The sequence below is a fragment of the Strix uralensis genome, chromosome 1, assembly GCF_047716275.1.
Source record: "Strix uralensis isolate ZFMK-TIS-50842 chromosome 1, bStrUra1, whole genome shotgun sequence".
Lineage (NCBI taxonomy): Eukaryota > Metazoa > Chordata > Aves > Strigiformes > Strigidae > Strix > Strix uralensis.
Genome location: NC_133972.1, coordinates 88,123,343 through 88,144,903, shown reverse-complemented (window position 1 = coordinate 88,144,903; position 21,561 = coordinate 88,123,343).

Below are 21,561 nucleotides of genomic sequence, written 5' to 3'. Positions count from 1 at the left end.
ATATTTAGATGCTGCTAACTTCAAACTATGTGATTTAAGTGAAAAACTGAAGGTTCTTTGCCATGTAATAATCTCATGTTTTTTCTTGGATCTATGCTGCATAGAATGGAGTTCTGTGGTTTAGTGAAGACCTGAAGTCAGTGGAGCAGAAAGGAAGGAGTATTAAACCAGAATAAGCAGCCTCTTATATATGTCTATATACAAAACTATATATAAAAAAAATTATGCATACATACATATAAAAATAGAGTTTAAAAAGAAAGTATAGCTATTCATTATGTGATAATTAAAATAAACGGTGTCCCAAGATAACGTGCTAATTTTCTACATATCAAAATGAGAGTTGTCCCTACCAGAGTTAGAAGGGGTAATGACTGATTTCTAATGCTTGATACAGATATATTAATCTTCAAAAACTTCTTAAACCTCTTCCAGTGGACCCTGGACTAAGTCAAAGCATCCTAATCATATCTGTCACCTTGTATGCTGCCATTCCAATTCACCTGATTTCTTTGTGCTTAAACATTTTCTGAAAACTTTTGTCCTATCTACATTTGGAGAGAAAAATAAAATACTCAAACAGATGAAAAACATAAATCAAGCTCATGACTCACTTTAAGAGTTCCTGAGAAGCCGGCTTCTCCTCCAAATGAGTCACATTCTGGCTATGAAACATATTTCAAATATTTACTTGATATTTGTGCATTGCATTACATCTCATGCTGAACTGCTAGGTTAGATCCTGAGTTCATCTGAGCAATCTCAGACACAAGCTTGCTGTTACCAAAGATTCCCTCCAACAGGAGCAAAGTATGTGCTTCTGCTGCTTCCTTTGCAATTGCTCTATTGATTGTCTAATCTTTTTCTGATCCAAAGAGAAAAAAAGAAGAACAACTTTTATGCTGGGTTGCTCAGATGAATTTACAGAATCACAGAATCACGGAATCATTCAGGTCGGAAAAGACCCTTGGGATCATCAAGTCCAACCATCAGCCCTACTCTACAAAGTTCTCCCCTACACCATATCCCCCAGCATCTCATCTAAACGTCACTTAAAGACATCCAGGAATGGTGACTCCACCACCTCCCTGGGCAGCCTATTCCACTGTCGGACCACTCTTTCTGTGAAAAATTTTTTCCTAATGTCTAGTCTGAACTTCCCCTGTTGCAGTTTAAAGCCATTCCCTCTTTTTCTATCACTAATTACCTGTGAGAAGAGACCAGCACCAACCTCTCTACAATGTCCTCTCAGGTAGTTGTAGAGAGTGATGAGGTCTCCCCTCAGCCTTCTCCTCCTCAAACTAAACAGTCCCATCTCCTTCAATCACTCCTCATAGGATTTGTTCTCCAGCCCCTTCACCAGCTTCGTTGCCCTCCTCTGCATTTGCTCCAGCACCTCAATATCTCTCTCGTATTGAAGTGCCCTGGACACAATACTCCAGGTGTGGCCTCACCAGTGCAGAGTACAGGGGGACTACCACCTCCCTACTTCTGCTGGTCACACTATTTCGAATACATGCCAGGATGCCGTTGGCTTTCTTGGCCACCTGGGCACACTGCCGGCTCATGTTCAGCTGCTTGTCAGTTAGAACCCCCAGATCCTTTTCTTCCACACAGCTCTCCAGTCACACCTCCCCAAGCCTGTAGCGATGCATGGGGTTGTTGTGGTCCAAGTGCAGGACCTGGCACTTGGTCTTGTTGAAGCTCATCCCGTTAATGTTGGCCCACCGATCCAATCTATCCAAGTCTCTCTGTAGGGCCTCCCTATCCTCATGCAGATCGACACTCCCGCTTAACTTGGTGTCATCTGCGAACTTACTGATGATACACTCTATGTCCTTATCAAGATCATCAGTAAAGATGTTGAACAGAAATGGTGCCAACACCAAGCCCTGAGGAACACCACTTGTGACCGGCCGCCAGCTGGATTTAGCTCCATTGACCACCACTCTCTGGGACCGTCCATCCAGCCAGTGCTTGATCCAGCAGAGCGTTCACTCATCCAGGCCACGGACAGCCAATTTTTCTATGAGAATCCTATGGGTAATTGTGTCAAATGCTTTTTGAAAATCCAGGTAGATAATATGGATAGCTTTTCCCTTGTCCAACAGTCGGGTCATCTTGTCATAGAAGGAGATCAGGTTTGTCAGGCAGGACCTGCCTTTCATAAACCCATGCTGACTAGGCCTGATCCCCTGGTTGTCCATTATATGAATTTTAATGGCACTCAGGATTGACCTGCTCTATGACCTTCCCTGGCACCGAGATCAGACTGACAGGTCTATAGTTTCCTGGATCGTCCCTTCTGCCTCTCTTGTAGATGGGTGCCACATTTGCCAATGGGACCTCCCCAGTTAGCCATGATTTCAGGTAAATCATGGAAAGCGGCTTGGCGAGCACTCTGCCAACTCTTTCAGCACCCTTGGGTGTAACCCATCCGGTCCCACAGACTTGTGTGCATCCAAGTGGTGTAACAGGTCTCTGACCACTTCCTCTTCAGCTGTGCTGACCTCATTCTGCTTCCCCTCCCCATCTCCCAGCTCATGAGGCTGGGTATCCAGGGAACAGCCAGTTCCACTGCTAAAGACTGAGGTAAAGTAGGCATTGAGCACCTCAGCCTTTTCCTCATCCTTGGTTACCATGTTTCCCTCTGCATCCAACAAAAGAGGGAGATTTTCCTTAATCCTCCTTTTGTGGTTAATGTATTTATAGAAACATTTTTTATTATCTTTAACAACTGTAGCCAGGTTGAGCTCTAGCTGCGCTTTGGCTCTCCTAATGTTTTCTCTGCATAACTTCACTACATCTTTATAGTCTTCATGAGAGACCTGGCCCCTCTTCCAAAGGCAATAGATTCTCCTTTTGTTCTTGAGATCCAGCCAAAGGTCCCTGTTTAGCCAGGCCGGTCTCCTTCCCCGTCTGCTTGTTTTTCAGCACGCGGGAACAGCCTGCTCCTGTGCCTTTAAGACTTCTCTCTTGAAGTATGTCCAGCCTTCCTGGACTCCCATATCCTTCAAGGCAGCCTCCCAAGGGATTTTGTTACTCAATCTTTTGAACAGGTCAAAGTTTGCCCTCTGGAAGTCTTACTCGCCTTTTGGTTAATTCCTCAACAGTCAGCTTAAGAAGCATCAGAGTTGGCACATAGGAGGTGGTAGAATGCTGCAGAAATTCTGGAGATGCACAGGAGAACTTTGTGAAGAATAAAACCTTTGTTTTTTGTGTCAGGAAGCTACCAAATTGACTCATCTGTATTGTTTAGCCATGTCCCTGTTTGCTAGGCAGCGATTTCAATACCTTTATAAAAATAAACATTTGTGGTGTGTTTCAGGCTTCTTGTTTGTTCTAAAAGGCTCTTATTGATGCATCTCTGACTTCATCACACAAAAAAACCCACCCACCAACTAATTCAGTACATTGCTTTTCCACCTTGATAATATATGAAGATATTTAAATTGATATCTTTCCTAAGTTCATTACCACTGTCATTCTCCTGAAAGGTTAATGTATCCACAAACTCATTTGGACTCATTTAGCACCTAAAAAGCATTTTCACCTCCAGCTGTGCAATGATATTGCACTATAATGTACTTCAAATTATGGGGTCTATGTTAAAAAAAAAAAAAAAATCAACAACAAACCAAAACTCATTTTCAATGTTTTCCAGAGTTCTGATTTCCATTTATGTCTGACCATCTCATCCACAGTGAAATTAAAAGTGTTGAGGAAGGAGGCTTCAGTGAAGGAGAAAGAGGAGCAGAAGCTAGTCCTGTTCAAAATCCAAAAAAGAATATGGGGATCCAGATTTTGGGTAGTCTTGGGTAGTAATAGCATTTAAATAAAAGCTGTCGTAAAGTATTTAAGAGAATACTTTAATTGCATGTGGGATTGGGAGCTGTGTGCTCTAATCCACCAACATAAGCAGCAAATACTTGGTCCAGTTATTCATTTGCAGCTCCAGCTTTCTGCATTCAAACAGATATGACAAAGAATATATCAAAACAATTGTGTTCATCACCAGTCATGTACAACTGTCTGATGCAGTTTAGTGCAAAATCAATTACATTTGCTAGCTTCTATTTATCTAATTGTGCTGTTAACAGACAGTTAACTAAATCCAAATTGTGAGTTTTTTAGACGGAGATGATTGTACACAGAGAGAAAGTGGAAAAAGCAACTAATAAAAGATTAGGCAGTCTCAGAAGTCAGTGAAGTATTAATGCTTATCCACATGGCTTTGGTTTAGTACATTATTGCCAAGTTTAATACAGCTATTAAGGCTTTATTTCTTACTTCCCAGAGACAATTTTAAGGTTGTTGTGTTAGCATTTGGTCAATTTTGAAGAGGCTGCTTTTATGTCTGGTCAAATTAAGAGGTAGGCATTTTTCAAAAGTAAGCAAGAAAGCTGAGAAAGTTAACAACAAAAGAAACGTATAATTGAAAAGCTAAGGCTTGGACAACAGGCCCAAGCCAGAGTTGACCTACAGATGAATCCTGTATATTTTATAACTGATAACCATTGTGCTAGTAGGTATTGTACTAAGTTATAACAAACCACTTATGCTGGTGTAAAAAGTGCTAAAGCATTGAAATACTGCAGCCTGAACAACAGGCCCCAAGCTGAACATGCTAACTTAGCATGTAGTCATTAATAAAATATGTAAACTTGCTAGTGAAAGATGCAGCTTAGACAAAATATAATCAGTAGTGAGGAGAGAATGTATCCAACTTTCTTTTCGCAGCCTTGTTCAAGGCTGAGAACCCAAGTATTTGGCCTTGTTAGAAACTCCCTTGGTTCCCCCCGCCGAGCCCTGGCAAGGCTTTGGGTGGAATCCAACAGGAGAATGAAACCAGAAATTTTCCGCTCAAAACAAAGGTGCCAGCTATTCCAGCTTGTCGATCTCTGGTATATAAGGCTGGGCCCATTTGCAGCGACTTTGGATGCCTCACCTATGGGTGGATGCACCGTGTAGGATTTCCCAGTTGCCGGGACAGGCTCTCCAAATCCTCGCTGTAACCGGGGCTCCCCAGCGTCTGCGGATCTCGATGATGATGATAATATATGCAAGTGGTGATGTATTTCTCTTAATCACTATTCTCTCTCTCTTGTGTAGTAATGATTTGATGCATTACCCTGTATTTTCCTGTTTGTTGCTTTAAGTGCACTATTCTGCTTTTTCTTACTGCATGTTTTCTGTATTACACTGTTACGTTATTTAGTTATCAGCAGTAAAATACGCCTACTCTTTTCACTCTGGTGTCCAAGTTTAATTGGTATCCTTAATCAGCAAAACAATAATGAGCTGAGAAAATTCATAGGGCATGACTGGTCAGGATTGTCTCTAGGAGCCCTGAGTAAGATGCTGTTGTCAACTGAAAATGAGCTAAGACAATTCTGAGACCTCAGACCTGATCCCTAAAGAGATACTCAAGAACGTTGTAAGTTATCACCATACTTTTTTCAATCTATGCAAAATGCATGCAAGGACTGTAGGAGAAGATCAGGTTCAAGACCATCCAAGGAACCTGAAGATGCACAAGTCCATGGGACCTGATGAGATGCATCAGTGGGTCTTGAGGGAACTGGTGGATAAAGTGGCTAAGCCACTAACCATCATCTTTGAGAAGTCATGGCAGTCTGGCGTAGTTCCTGTTGGCTGGAAAAGGGGAAACATAACCCCCATTTTTAAAAAGGGAAATAAGACTCAGGGAACTACAGGCTAGTCTGTCTCACTTCTGTCCCTGGAAAGATCATGGAATGGATCCTCATGGAAACTATGCTAGGGCACATGAAAATAAGGAAAGGAGGTGATTGGTGACAGGCAACATGGCTTCACTAAGGGCAAATTGTGCCTGACTAATTTGGTGGCTTTCCACAATGTGGTTACAGCGTTGGTGGATAAGGGAAGAGCAACTGATGTCATCTACCTGGAGTTGTGTAAAGGATTTGACGCTGTCTTACATGACATCCTTCTCTCTAAATTGGAGAGACATGGATTTAGCAGATGGACCACTCAGTGGATAAGGAATTGGCTGGATGGTTGTACTCAGAGTTGTGGTCAACTGCTCAATGTCCAAGTGGAGAGCAGTAACGAGTGGCCTTCCTCAGGGGTTGGTGCTGTTTAACATCTTTGCTGGTGACATGGACAGTGGGACTGAGTGCATCCTCAGCAAGTTTGCCATCGACACCAAGCTGTGTGGTGTGGTCAACACACTGGAGGGAAGGGATGTCATCCAGAGGGACCTTGACAGTCTTGAGAGGTGGGCCCATGCAAATCTCATGAAGTTCAATAAATCCAAGTGCAAGGTCCTGCACATGGGTCAAGACAATCCCATGCACAAATACAGGTGGGGAGAAGAGTGTATTGAGAGCAGCCCTGTGGAGAAGGACTTGGGAGTATTGGTGAATGGAAAACTCACTATGAGCCAGCAATGTGCACTTGCAGCCCAGAAAGTCAACTGTCTCCTGGGCTGCATCCAGAGAAGTGTGGCCAGCAGGTTGAGGGAAGGTGATTCTCCCCCTCTACTCCCCTCTCATGAGACTACACCTGGAGCACTGTGTTCAGGTCTGGGACCCCCCATAGAAGAAGGACATAGACCTGCTTGAGCAGGTCCAGAGGAGGTCCATGAAGATGATTGGGGGCTGGAGTGCCTCCCCTATGAGGACAGGCTGAGAAAGTTGGGGTTGATCAGCCTGAAGAAGAAAAAGCTCAGGGGAGACATTACAGCCTCTCAGTACTTCAAGGGGGCCTACAGGAAAGATGGGGAAGGACTTATTATCAGGGAGTGTAGTGATAGGACAAGAGTTTGACCTGGTTTAATGATTTTAAACTGAAAAAAATGTAGATTTAGATTAGATATAAGGAAGAAATTCTTTACTTTCAGGGTGGTGAGACACTGGAACAGGTTGCCCAGAGAACTTGTGGCTGTCCCCTCCCTGGAAGTGTTCAAGGCCAGGTTGGACGGGGCTTTGAGCAACCTGATCTAGTGGAAGGTGTCCCTGCCCATGGCAGAGGCATTGGAACTAGATAATCTTTAAGGTCCCTTCCACCCAAACCATTCTATGATTCTATTGACCCACATGTGCACACTAACTTGCTACATCTAAAAGGGATACCATCACCATATGGCAATTATCCATTACTTCTAGCCTCAAATAGGTAAGTACAGTTCTATTCCTCTCTGCTGAAATGTTGCTGACACTAGGAAGAGCAGGATGGTGTGAAAACAAGGGTTGGAGACTCACACCTGGAACCTGAGCTGTTTGAAGATAATCAAGTTGGACTCGGTCTGTTTAATTACTGAGTTATCTATGTTTTATACTTTTATAAGGTATGTTTGTATCAAGAATAATCAGTGATTCTTTATTCAGTAAAACAACAAGAGCAGTCAAGAAAGATGCAGTATTTTCAGTTGTAAACAAAACTGTTTAAAAGTTTTATTGAACAAAGGTTTTCAAATATCTATTCCAAACATTGGCAGCTGGCAATATTGCAACATATATTTGTTTTGATTTGATTTACATTAAAACCCAAACTGTCCACAGTTTAGTGTCTTAGAACATATAATTTATGCAGAAATAATAATGAGCCAGTTTTGACATTGCTGACTGGAAATACTGCTCCTCGCTTCACACACACACACACACACACACACCGCCACACACACACCCCTCGAACAACAACAACAATAAAACTTGAACCCCACCCAATGACAGATGTGCATGTGTGGCCTCTGGTCACAAGTGTTCCTTGTCCATCTGTTTGGGTGGCACTGTGTTTAATCACAAATTAAACAAAGCCTTCCACAAGAGTATTATGGTTTGGCTAAAATAAGTTTGGAAGAAACTTTTTGTATTAACATTTCATATTTTCCTTTATGCTAGCACTGTATGTTAGTAGATTCCTCCTGCATTTGATCACATCTGTTCAGTTCTTAGTCAAAATCCAGTACATGACCAAGAGAAAAGGAAAACAGTTTATAGACAGTCAAGCCCTGAACAACAGCTTGCATAGCAGTGGGTGTTTGAGAAAGTCAGAATACAGGTTTTGACTTTAATAGGGAAAAAATCCTCCCCCACAAGATGATGCCATTCACTTTATAGTGCAAACCCTCACACATTGCCAGGAAAACAGAACTGTGAAAAATGTGTGAGATAACTAATTAGCATGAAAGTAAGGAGCAGTTCATAGGGTATAACATCTGCAGAAATAAGGTGTGAAACACCTTTTCAAAAGGGTTAAAAGAAATAAGGATTTGTGCTTTTCAAAGAAAGCTCCTGGCTATTTTTCCTCTACTACTTAGAATTTTACTCACAAAGGATTTTTAAAGAAAAAAGTATCAAGTGTTTATCTGAAAAAAGGATGTCAAGATTTCATTTTTTCTTGTTAAAATCTGAAATAACTTCACTGAAATGTACTTACTCTCCTTCAAAATTTGCATATAGGAAAATTATATCAGTTTCACTGCTATAAATATTATGACGGCAGAAGCTGAATTGGCTAAATTAGGTGTTCTATTGCCATGTTTTAGAAAGCATTTTATGAAAGATGAGACCTTATACAAAAATTGCATTTTGTCTTGGCCTGAAAAATATGTGTTCCAATAACCTTCTGCAACAGCTGATCTAGCTTCCTTGGAGAAATCATACGGCCTTCCTTTAAGTCTGTGAATGCCGTAATAAAGAATGGCTTACATTTAGTAAGAGAATGGATAAGGCTTCAGGAAACTTTGAACACCATTATATTTTCATATCTTGGTATTTGAAAAACAATACAGGTCCTTTATACAGTAAGTGAACCTTCCCAATGTTTTTACATGGAAAGAATGAATAGTCATAGCCTCAGGCATCAGACACAGGATTTGACTGACCAGAAATGTCTCTCAGAGTCTTGAGCAGAATGCCGTTACCAGCTGAAAAAGAGCTAGAACAATTCTGAAACTTCAGTCCAGAAGAGAGGCTGAAGAGGGTCGCAATTTTGTCCTATACTTACAGTATATGTAAAACATATTGAGAGGTTCTTAATAGAATTTCACTGAGAGATGCAGTATGGGGGTGGGACATGAGACCTTTTGTTATGAAGGTAATGTTATTTTAATCTTAACTCAATTTTTTTTCTTTTTAAAAGAGAGTATTCATACAGATATTCCACTAGTATGCAAAATCACGTAACAAACACCTGAAGTTTGTCCTTTTTCTAATTCTTTCTAGTTTTTTATCAATTGCATTGATAATAGGACATCTATTGTTAATAATTGATAATAGGACATCTAGTACTTGAGTAGACTTTAAACAAAAGACTTAAAATAATGCAGTTGAAACAAAAATTATTCCAGCAATCTAATCTTTCCTGTGGAATCAATTAATGCCATCATTATGTGATTCAGCCCAAAACACTAAGGTGAAAGTACTTTGGCAGCATTGTTGCATAATATGCATCTGTTTAAAATGTCAGTCCAATTGAAAAAAAACATAATGTTTGGGGGTACAAGGGGGATGAAAGACTCACAAATCAAAATAGGAAGATTTCAAACCCATTTAAAAGTGCCTTGATTTCCAAATGTAGCATTAGATTATGCTGTGATTTTACTTCTTTTCTTTGCTTGATGTTATCAATTGGTACACCAATTATACTGATAATTGGTGTTTGGATAAGATGATATAATTTTTTTTTTTTTTGGTCTAGATGTTATTCATTCTTTTCCCATTTGACACAGCACTGAAGAAAAAATGTTATGATTGGGATGTTGCTTATTTGGGAATGAGAATTACTTTTCAATGGTTAATTTTGTATTTGTAAAATGATCTTGTCTAGAGAAGAGATTTCAAGTGTTCTGATTCAAAGTTCCTGTACCTCTTTTAGTGGTATAATAGTATGCCTTGTGTAGTCACAAATCTATATGACATGTTCCTTGAGCTACTCCATCTTCGTGAAATTGATCCCTTGAATAATATGCTGAAATGTGAACTAGATATGCTGATCAGAGCTCTGTCAGAGAGAGCTGATATACCTATATTGTGGAAATGTTACGACATATACTAGTACTTCTGAAATAATTTCTTAGATTCCTGTACACTTTTATAATGTGTTTTCCTAGAATGTCATATGCAGTTAACATGGGAGTCAGGACTTCAGTTTGATACAAGTTCTTGGTAATACAATACCTAACATTTAAGCAAGTTACTTTTTTTTTTTAATGTAAACATATCATTGTTGCTTGCTAAATATTTGGCTTTCTATTTAAGTATACTTGAGAAAATATAACTGCAACACGCTGATCTTTGCATATTCAGCACAACAGATGATATCTTACACCGACATTAGAAATACAGGGCTTCTTACTGAAAGGCAGAAATATTTGGGCATATAGAATGTACTGTAGACAGTTGTATCTTGAATCTCTCCTTAGTGGCCTAGGTGATACTCTTGAAAAGTATACATTTTAGGAATACCACTAACAAAGAAGATCATAAAATGGACCATTTTTGTATAAATCTTGTCATCCTTCATAAGCCTTCTGGTTAAGATAGCAGCAACGCGTAACCAAATATATTAAAATCAATTAATAAATGTGGTGTGGTATTAACATATACATCTGATTCTCGGAGAAATTATGAAATAGCAACAGTAATGTTTTCCCTGAAATACAGTAATGCCAGTAAGAGCTATAGGTCATCTTCAGCCACAGTAATGCCAGGCAGAGATACAGGTAATCTTCAATCTCAGTCAGTCTTCTGAGAGTAATAAGTAAAAACCTGCTATACTGCTTCTGGTTGTTTTCATGAATCAGGGTAGGGTAACAGACTTTGGAGTTCTATCTTCTTTTCCCTAATCTTGTTTTTCTCCTTATCCATCTGGGATAGATGCTATTGAAGTAAATTAATGGTGTTTCTCTTTGGAATTGCACCAGGGTATAGTAGTAGAATCTACTAAAACTTATTTTCAAATTCAAGCTCCCTTCTGCCCAGAACAGAGAGTGGCTTATGACCATCTCTGCTGAAGAAGAAAGTTAAAAAATCCACAGTCCACTGGTTTTATAGCTCTGTGACCGTTCTTCTGTATTGAAGAACAGATTACTTTCAGAATGAATAAACAAGTTGTTTTTTACCTTGTACATACTTGTTTCTCAGAAACAAAATATTTTAATAGAAGGTTTTATTTATTTATATTTTTATATTTACACGTTCTCTCTACTTTCTTGATTGTGCATGACAAAACCCACTATACTTATGAAAGAGATTAAAAGCTCAGAAATCATAAAGTAGATGGTCCTGATTAACTCAGATTGGCTGCTGCTGAACTTACATTACAGTTGTCTCATGATATATCAAACTCCTCTACCAGACTTAGGGCTCTACTTTCGCTAACATCAGCAATGGAATATCAAGGCACCAAGAGGGACTAGAGCGTAAAAACATTCAATTAGGCTACTGTGCTTATCAGAACCGAACTGAACTTCTCAACTCTTTGAGGTACATCCACTGTTACCATGGAAGAAATAAAGCAAAACCGATGACAGAAGGAAACATCTGCCAGCTTTGCAAGTAATACAGCAATATTTTATTGTTATATTATTTTAATACTTTGTCCTGTAGTAACACTTCACAAGAATCAATGAAACTTATTGTTCAACTTGCACTATTTTATAAATAAGAATTAATTTATATTTCAACTCCAGTTGCAGCATGAATTGATGCTCATTCATTTCACATTGCATCTAGGCAAAACCTAAAGTGCTTGCCTCTCCTGTCTGACATTCTCCTTTTCAACATGAGTTGCTTTTCCCTTAATACCCTATGTAAGATAATTGTGCATTAAATGGCTTAGAAATTTATACATAGCTGACAGTGACCAGGAGGAGTTATTATCTGTGGGCTTACACAGACTGTATCTGCGCAGATAAATGCTGATTACTATTGCTTTTACTTAATTAAATTAATGGATGTAATCATAGAAATGTTTTGTTTTCATTGAAATGGACAGAGATGACAAATAGCTACAAAGTTGAAACTTAACTATTCAGACTATGTATTTCCTTGTTAGCTCTGTGGGTTGTTTTGTTTTTTCTTACAAAAAACTTCGAGGAAGGTTTCCCCTGATCTTCCTGTTACAAGTCTTCAAAGTTACTCTCAAATCTGGTTTTAAGCATCTTCAATAAAGCTGGCTGGCATTCATGTTAATAGTGTTAAGGCATACTTCAGAAACAATGGTCTTTGCTTGTTTCATAACACATGCTGTACCTGATGCTGAACTAGCATCCTTCTGTAACAATGAATAATCAATCAGGTTTATAGCTCCAGAACTATACAGATTTGAATTTTGAAAGCAGATACTTTGAGGATTGTTTGCTTGCTGCCTTAGATAAAATATACCCTTTCATTTTGCAAACTTGTTTTATATCTGCAAGAATGCTATACCCTGAACCAAATGTAGAAGGCTACAGCATTTTATGTAGTTTCACTTTAGATATTTGATGTTGTTCTAACAGTTCTTAAGAGTAGAGGGAAGGCCTATGGTATTAGTTAAGGCACGCCTATGAATAAAATGACAGTATCTCATACTCTTATTTTGATGTTTCTTAATGTGCTATCAGAAAGGAATAAATACATCAAAATCTTAAATCTACTTTTAACAATACTTACAATTCATTATTCAAATAGTGTTTTTACCCTATGCACTGGAATTTTAGGGAAATATATAGCATTTACTTTTATCTGTCTGCTAATGTCAAGGTTTTCATTTTTTAATGTTTTATTATTTGAAGGTTTGGGGTATTTTTTTAAATCCTGCTATATGGCAGAAAAGCATTCTGAAGTTTCATTGGGCAGTTTAACAGAAGATTCTGGTTTTTACGAAACAATAATCTGGTAGAGCCTCATTTACAGGGAACAAAGAAACAAAGAAGTTTTCTTTGCATTTGAAATAAACTCCAGTTTTTAAGAATGCTAAAACTACAAAGGAATCTTAGTCCAGTCATGTTTGAAAATTGTACCTATGAAATGGTTTATTACACATTACAAGACTGAAAAATTTGACAGCCTTTATCACATAGAAATTGACATCATACTCAAACACCTTATTAGTTAACATTATTAAGGTTGCGAAGGCAACTCAGGAAATGCCATTACTGAGGTTTTCTATTGGATTTGTGTGGCAAGGTTTTGGTAGCAGCTGCTAGAAGCTTCCCCTATGTCCAGCCAGTAGAGCCAATGCCAGCTGGCTCCAAGATGGGCTGAGATGGACCTTGATGGCCAAGGCTGAGCCCATCAGCAATGGTGGTAGCGCCTCTGTGATAACATAGTCAAGAAGGGGAAAAAAGCTGCTGCACAACAGAAACTGCAGTCAGAAAATAGGAGTGAGAATATGTGAGAGAAAAAACTCTGCAGACACCAAGGTCAGTGCAGAGGGAGGGGGCGGAGGTGTTGCAGGTTCTGGAGCAGAGATTCCCCTGCAGCTCATGGTGCAGACCATGGTGAGGCAGGCTGTGCCCCTGCAGACTGTGGAAGTTAACAGTGGAGGAAATATCCACTTACACCCCATGGAGGACCCCACGCTGGAGCAGGTGGACGCCCGAAGGAGGCTGTGACCCTGTGGGAAGCCCACACTGGAGCAGGCTCCTGGCAGGAGCTGTGGACCCGTGGAGACAGAGAAGCCCACACTGGAGCGGGTTTGATGGCAGGACTTGTGATCCCATGGGGGCCCCACACAGAGGCAGTCTGTTCCTGAAGGACAGTATGCCATGGAAGGGACTCACACTGGAGCAGTTAATGAAGAACTGCAACCCATGGGAAGGACCCACACTGGAGAAGTTCTTGGCGGACTGTCTCCCATGGAATGGACCCACACTGGAGCAGAAGAGCGTGAGGAGTCCTTCCCATGAGGAGGAAGGAGCAGCAGAAACAACATGTGATGAACTGACCACAAGTCCCATTCCCTATCCCTCTGCACTGCTCAGGGCATGGAGGTAGAGAAAATCAGGAGTGCAGTGAAGCCCAGGAATAAGGGAGGGGTGGGGTGAGTTGTTATAAGATTTGCTTTTATTTCTCTTTACACTACTCTGACTTGATTGGTAATAAATTAAACTAATTTCCCCATGTCAAGTCTGTTCTGCCCAGAATGGTAATTGCTGAGTGATCTCTCCCTGTTCTTATTTCAACTCATGAGCCTTTTGTTCTATCTTTTCTGCCCTGTCCAGCTGAGGAGGGGGAGGGATAGAGCAGCTTTGGTGGGCACCTGGTGTCCAGGCAGGGTCTACCTAGCACAGGTAGTTTGTGCTTATTTCTTTATTTTATGTGTGTTATGATTTAGTTTTAATCATGTGGTGTTTTTTTCAGGTTTCTCCTTTACTGAAAGAAAGCTGGCATGCCCTTTGTAAGTAACTATTGTCCTCGTCCAAAGGGCGGCAATACATTTCATTTGCTCTTCTGCTCAGAGTGATCTATCAAGTATTATGTTTTTTTCTGGTGTTCCTATGGTGCTCACCACTATAGAAATTGAGTGTTTCACAAACAATTAATTTAATCAGAAAAATCTTCATAGCCTAAATGGTTCATTTATTGGTATTTTATAAATTAGAAGCTGAGGACTAACTACTAAAGTAAGAAAATACCTTCCAGCTGAGATATGTAGCTCTGAATTCTTGGTCTTAAGGATCAATGGTTTTTCATATCAGAAACATTTTTCCACAAGTTTGGAACTCAGAAATTCAAACCTATATAGGTTATGATTGCCGATGCTTATTTTATTTTAAGATACTGTAGTAGAAGCAGAAATAGAAAACTGCTTCCCTGGGAAGAATGCAGTTTTTGTTGGAATCTTGTACTGTAAAATGTCAATCTCTGTATCAAACAAGGCAAATCTCTACGCAGAATAGCCATTATACAGTAGCCTTGAACCATTCTAAAGCAAGTCTACCCAGTTCATAACTGAGGAAAATAGAGCAACATGAACTAACATAGAGGAGAATGTAGAAATTGCCATAATACTTGGAGTATATGGAAATGTGCAATAAGGAAGAAGGTTTCTTCCTTTCTCTTAATAGTGCACTAGTATAGAAGGCCAGACTGAGCCCTTAGATACAAAGGACTGTTTTTTTACAAGAACTGTTTTTCAGATGATATAATGAAAGGTCAGAAGACAACCTTCATGCTTTTTTTTTTTTTTTTTTTTTTTGTCTTCCAGCCTCACTTATGACAGGGCTGCTCAGGTCACTGTTTTGAGATGATGATGCAGGAAGGTTTATATATCTTTGGCATAATTGTGCATACTAGTTGTCTAAAGTTTCTCTGCTGGGAGTGTCATCTGGAAAGGTTACTGTGACATTTACAGAATTGTGTCTTGTTAAGATGAACAAAACATGTTTGTTCCCCATGTCATGCATATATATCGTGTACATATATATTAATTTAGAACATACTGTCCTGGTTTTGGCTGGGACAGAGTTGGTTTTCTTCCTAGTAGCTGGTACAGTGCTGTATTTTGGATTTAGTATGAGAACAATGTTAATAACGTGCCAATCTTTTAGTTGTTGCTAAGTAGTGCTTATCCTAAGTCAAGGATTTTTTTTCAGTTTCTCATGCTCTGCCAACAGGGAGGTGCAAAAGAAGCAGTGGGGAACATGTCCAGGACAGCTGACCCAAACTAGCCAAGGGATATTCTATACCGTAGGCTCAGTATCTAAACTGGGCAGAGTTGGCTGGGGGGGACCGATCATTGCTTGAGGACTGGCTGGGCATCAGTGAGCAAGTTGTCAGCAATTGTATTATGCATCACTTATTTTACTTGCAATTTATTTCTCTCTCTTTTTGTTATCTTCCTTTTAATTACTATTATTAATAATATTAATATTAACATTACTATTATTATATTTTATTTCAATTATTAAACCATTCTTATCTCAACCCACAAGTTTTACTCTTTTTCTGATTATCCTCCCCATCCCATGGGGGTGGAGGAGGACTGAGAAAGTGGCAGTGTGGTGCTTAGTTGCCACCTGTTGTTAAACCACAATACGTACATACATACACATACATATATGTGGAATACTATATATGAGAGGAATTAGTTTCTTTATGTTGTATTCTGCTTTGAATGCATCAATAAAGAGTAGCAAGCAAAGCAATACTTCTCAACATGAATAATTTGGAAGCGAGAGAGAAGATGGGCAGTGTCTTTCCAATAATATTTTTCATGACCCTCTGTGTTATGAACAAGTTTCACCAAATTTGTTACTAAATGTTTTGTTATTAAATTTTGCTTACAGCAGCTAAATTAACTACAACATAGTTTACTGTGTCTGATGGACTTTCATGCAGAGTGAAATACTTTAGATGGCAATTTAAACATAGTTAGATTAGACTTAAGAATTGTTAGTTGTTACACCAGCAATGCCTTGCAAATGTAGTCACTAAATTTTCTTCAAATAAATTAGTACTTTGGACCCACTCATGTTAAAATGCAACTGTAGTGAGGCAAGGTGAGTTTAGCTGAGTATGGGCAAAGTAAAGTTTTTCTATTAATACCATCTATCATTTTGATGGTCTACTTCTCTTGTTGTGGATACTGTTAAAAAATTTTCTGGAAAAGTATCCCATGATGATTCAGAGCAGTTTCAGGTATAAAGAAAGAAAGTCAAGGTCCGCTGATCCATTTGCATTCAGAATTATAGGATGGCATTTGTTTTTGGGGTAGAGGGAATGTCATAAAAATGAGAAAACATGCATCATTGTACCAGAAGTCCAAAGGTCTGTAGAGCTTGTCTTTGATGGTGGCCAGCTGTGGATGGTTGGGAAGAGCGAAAGTACAAAGTTAGCATGTAGTGATACTTCCACACAGAAGTTACTTCTATGGTCTCTGGTAATGTAAAATTCCAGGGCTTCTTGAATGACCATTGTCCTGGTTTAGCCAGGATAGGGTTATGTTTCCCCAGCAGTGGGGGGGGAGCTCTAGCTGGGTTATTCAGATACCATGTGGACATCACATCCTGGCGCGTCACATCCTGGCGCGGGAGTGTGGGGCGCGTGGTTTTATACATCAGCTCCTCTCACTCCTGTATTGGTAGGTATACTTTGCTCTGTTCATTGTTATTACTGTTATTCTTATTGTTGTTGTTTGTTGTGTTGCTGTTGCTCTGTTGTATTAAACCTGTCCTTATCTCAGTCTCGGGGCTTTGTATTTCACTCCCTTTGTGGGGGACGGGCAGCGGCCGCGTGGTCTCAGATCCCGGCAGGGGCTAAACCATTACAACCATAAATTGCATTGAGGAGCTTTTGAAACATTTCCTTCAACAGTTTTGTAATCCATGTAAGCTATTAGCATCTACAAAACCTTGCAGCAAGGAAGTCCACAGCTTTAGATATATTTTGTCTAAAAAACAACTCTTCTTTTTGAACCTGATATTTTTTGGTTTTATTAGATGATTCCTTTTTCTTTTATTGAAAACACAGTGAATAGTAGATCCTTTATATCACTCAGATTTTCATAGACAACTGTCATATCTACTATCAGCTGAAGAATCCTAACCTGCCTCATTGTTCCTCACAGAGAAACCATTTTCTGTCTTTGATCATCCCTCAACCTCTTCTTTATCTTTTCTAGATTAGAATATCTTGTCTGGGGGAGAATGTGATAAGGACTGCAATAAAATATTCAATACAAGGACATGACAAACTAGCTTTTCAGGAAAACTTTTCAGGAGTTATTGATCAATGAATTGCTTGGATTTGCTGTACTTTTTGTGATCATACAGCTGCAAGTCATACTACCTTGTCATCTTATAGTCTATTTGGAATTTAAAAGATACTTTCTAGATTTAACTGTGGGCTTTCCTCTGGCATTTTAATGACTTATATAAATAGAATTTGTTCTGTTTCCCTCAAAAGGACAGATATAAGAGAAGCTTTCTGAAAGTTTCCACACACAGAACCTAAACATGGGTGCCAGTATATTTAGAAACTGTTCTTCTTCCAATGCTTAATCAGTAATTAAAATATTATTTTTCAAACATTAATGGAAATGTTCAGTAGTATTTTGCCAAGTATATGTTCAAAATATATCTGATCTCTGATTTTAAGCCAAAAATCAAAGGAATATTTGTCATATTTCTTTTCAAAGAGTTTTTTATTTTTCATTGTTTACTGAAGTTGACAACTTAAAAACGATGACGTTTTCTCAAAATTTAAATGATTGCTTTGAATTTTTTTTAAAAAAGAGAAACATTCAGAAAAAAACATTAGTTTAAAAACTGTCATTTTGATTCCATAATTGACTATATTCCTTTAAAGGGAAAACAAAAATAGCTTTAAAGAAAACAATTTTTTTTTTTAAATAATTCTACCTATCTGGCTTATTGTATTTAATGACTCCCATGTTATTATTACTATATTTTACATCTTCAGTTGTCTGGAAAGTGACTGTTCAGCCAGTTCAACCATATTAGAATAGGGTTTGAGTAAGCCTCTGAAAAACCACAGAGACAATAGAGAAGCCCGTGACATTTTGTTGGAAAAAAAAATTGTATTCACATCTCCTTATATTTGCTATTATCTCCTTATGATTACAATTTACATAATATTTTTGGACATAATTGATAAAAATGTTATGAATAAGTGAAATTGATTTAGCTTGAACATCTATCTGCTCATCTTGCTGTGAACGGATTACTGCTGGGTGATTTCTGTGCTGTTCAAGTGAGTCTGATAACAACAATACAGTGTTTGAAGGCTTCTGGTAACTTTTATAATCATATCCCTAGCTCACTCATTTGACAAAAATGTAAGGAAGCCTAAAATATTTTGTTGATATGTTTATATCAAATATATGTTACTAACTAGCTTCCTAAAAATTTAATTGATTTTTCTTTTGAATAGCTAGTGATGGGTGAATAGAAAGTATTTACTTTTTCCCAAACGTTGGATAAACCTAGATGAACACTGTCAAATAATTCGACATCTGTTAGAATAAATGCAAACCAGTCTGAAACAACCTGGAGCAATGACTGGATTTAATTGTCTCCACCGTTTGTGATTAGCATAGTAAGCAGCTCTGTAGCCCTTAACAGGTATTTTTGTAGTTACTCCAGTAGGAACAAATTATAAGAAGAGCTTTGAAAGAGAATAATGTAGCAAATTTGGTTCCTTTTCTTCCAACTTTGTGTGATAAATTGCATAAAAATAATTTTAAAAAATCACTATAGGAAATGTGATTCAAGGGCAATAGAGTCACAATGGACAATAAGTGAGAGGAATGAAGGGTAGACTCTTGACAAACAGTAATATAATTGATAAATAGTTTGGCCTGGGAATAGTATTGCATGTGGTTGAAGGAGAAATGCTGGAAATGTGACACCTTGTAACAGTGAATGAGTGAAAAACATCTGCATATACAGAGCTGGCAGCTGGTAGATATTGACCTGATAATGTGCAATGTGAGGATTTTGTTGATTTGGGTGCTTGTTTTATTACCTGGGTTTTTTTTAGTCTGCTTAGACAGTTCTTACCGTCAACCTTTACCCCGAAGGCCCTATGAAATATTGTTATTTTTGCTGTTGTTGTTAACATAAGATCTTGTACATACCTTCATTCACAAAATTCCTTTTTCAAAAAAAAAAAAAAAAATCAGTTTGTTGCAACAGACTCTAAGAACTCACCATTTCCCGGGGGTCCAGTGACTGAAACAGTTTTGATATGTTTCTGAATTTTTAAACATTCATAAGGTCTGTCTTGTAAGTCATTTGTAAGTTCCACCTGAAATGCAATATTAATGTATTTTCTCTTTGTTTAGTATGGTCTTGTGGCATTTGTGTCATAAGAACGTATAGAAAATTCATTCGGACTAAACAATACATGGGTCTTGTTTATTACATGTTACATTTTGTTACGTTTCATACATCTTCATGTGGCTAGGCTTATTAGGTACTATGTGGGAAGCAGGTATCCTATTTTACATTTATCCATTTTGAATTGTCTGGGAGTCTCAATTTCCAATTCCTCGCTATTGTAAGGGTATAAGAAAGACATTGAGATAGTGCCCTTGATGCCATCTGGTATTCATGGCTTTTATCTTTTACTACATGGCCTTATGTTTGAATAAGCTGTTATGACTCATCCGTGGCATGTAAGTACATGGAGAACATTGTGGACTATTCTGTGACTGCAGGTAATACTAAGGACAGGATGCAGGTGCTTAACTGATCCAGTTCCCAAAATAAATTAGATATGACAATGAATTACGACTTCCTGAATGCTTTTTTATGATATGTCTGCACAGGTGACTGCATGTTCATATGCACACTTTCACTAGGCTGAGATATTTGTACAGTAAAATGGTGTACATTTGTACAGTGGAATGCTATTTGTACAGTAACATCTGTAGTGCTGAAATGGGATTTTTTTTTTTCTTTTCCTAAAATGTAATGGGAAATAAAAATCCAAGGATATGGCAAGGGGTAAAACAGATTTTCATTTATACTGTTTATATAATAATTTTAGTAGTATGCTTACATATTTTATATACTCCTACAATGTATACTACTATTTAATAATTCATACAGGATTAAATTTTAAACATTATGTTCAGATTATGCTGAACAATTATAAAATAACTTACTTAAACATAGTGATAGACAAATATTTCCATATAATTATTATTCAGAAATAAGTACTGTAATGCAAATTAAAATGATAGAGTCTTACTTGCATTTGCTGATATGTTTAAGGAGTGAGGGACCTCTGTGTGTTTGGTTTTTCTTTCTGGAAACAAACAAATATTCTTACTGAGTTATATGTAAAAGTGTTGGCTGGACATGTTTTAACCAAAATCTTGTTTTTAATGAAGAGGCAATAACCAGCTGTATTACAGCCTGTTTTATCTTCTGCCCTAATACAGACTCAGTTAAATATGTAGGGTGTCACTGATGTATTTAATGGATGAACTTTGTTTGTTTGTTTCTTCGTATTAGATGCTGTTGAAGGACAAACGGAGATTAGAAAGGAAGAAAAAAATTGATCCATTTCATTAGATAATCATAAAGAAGATCAACCATTTATATGGCCTGTAAGACTTCTACAAAGCTTTGTAACACTGATTATCTAAGATGTTTCTTAATATTCTCAGAAATATTTTCTATTAAGGAATATAAAAATTCCTTAGTTCATTAAAGTATTATTGAGTGAAATTAAGAAAAATCTGTAATCTTCACAGTTTCTTAATAGATCAAATACATTAACTTGTATCAAGTCAATAAAAATTTTGTCTCCATTGCACCAAAATAGCTTGCATAATGGTACTGTATTCAGCTTTCAACTTCATTGGGTTTAATCACTCCATTAAAGAGAAGAAATATCTGATCAAAGAAGAAGTCAGCATTGTACTTTTTGAAGAAGTAATATATTTGCAAATCTACTGATTTTATGAGAGACAGAGGAGGGATTATCCTTCAGATGTGTTTCTTCTACAATAAATAAGTAAATACAGACCCTATAACATCCTGCTTTTGCTCTGAAATGATATCATGTCAGCAATGTTTCAAAATCACAATGCTTATTTACTAAATGGATTTGTGTA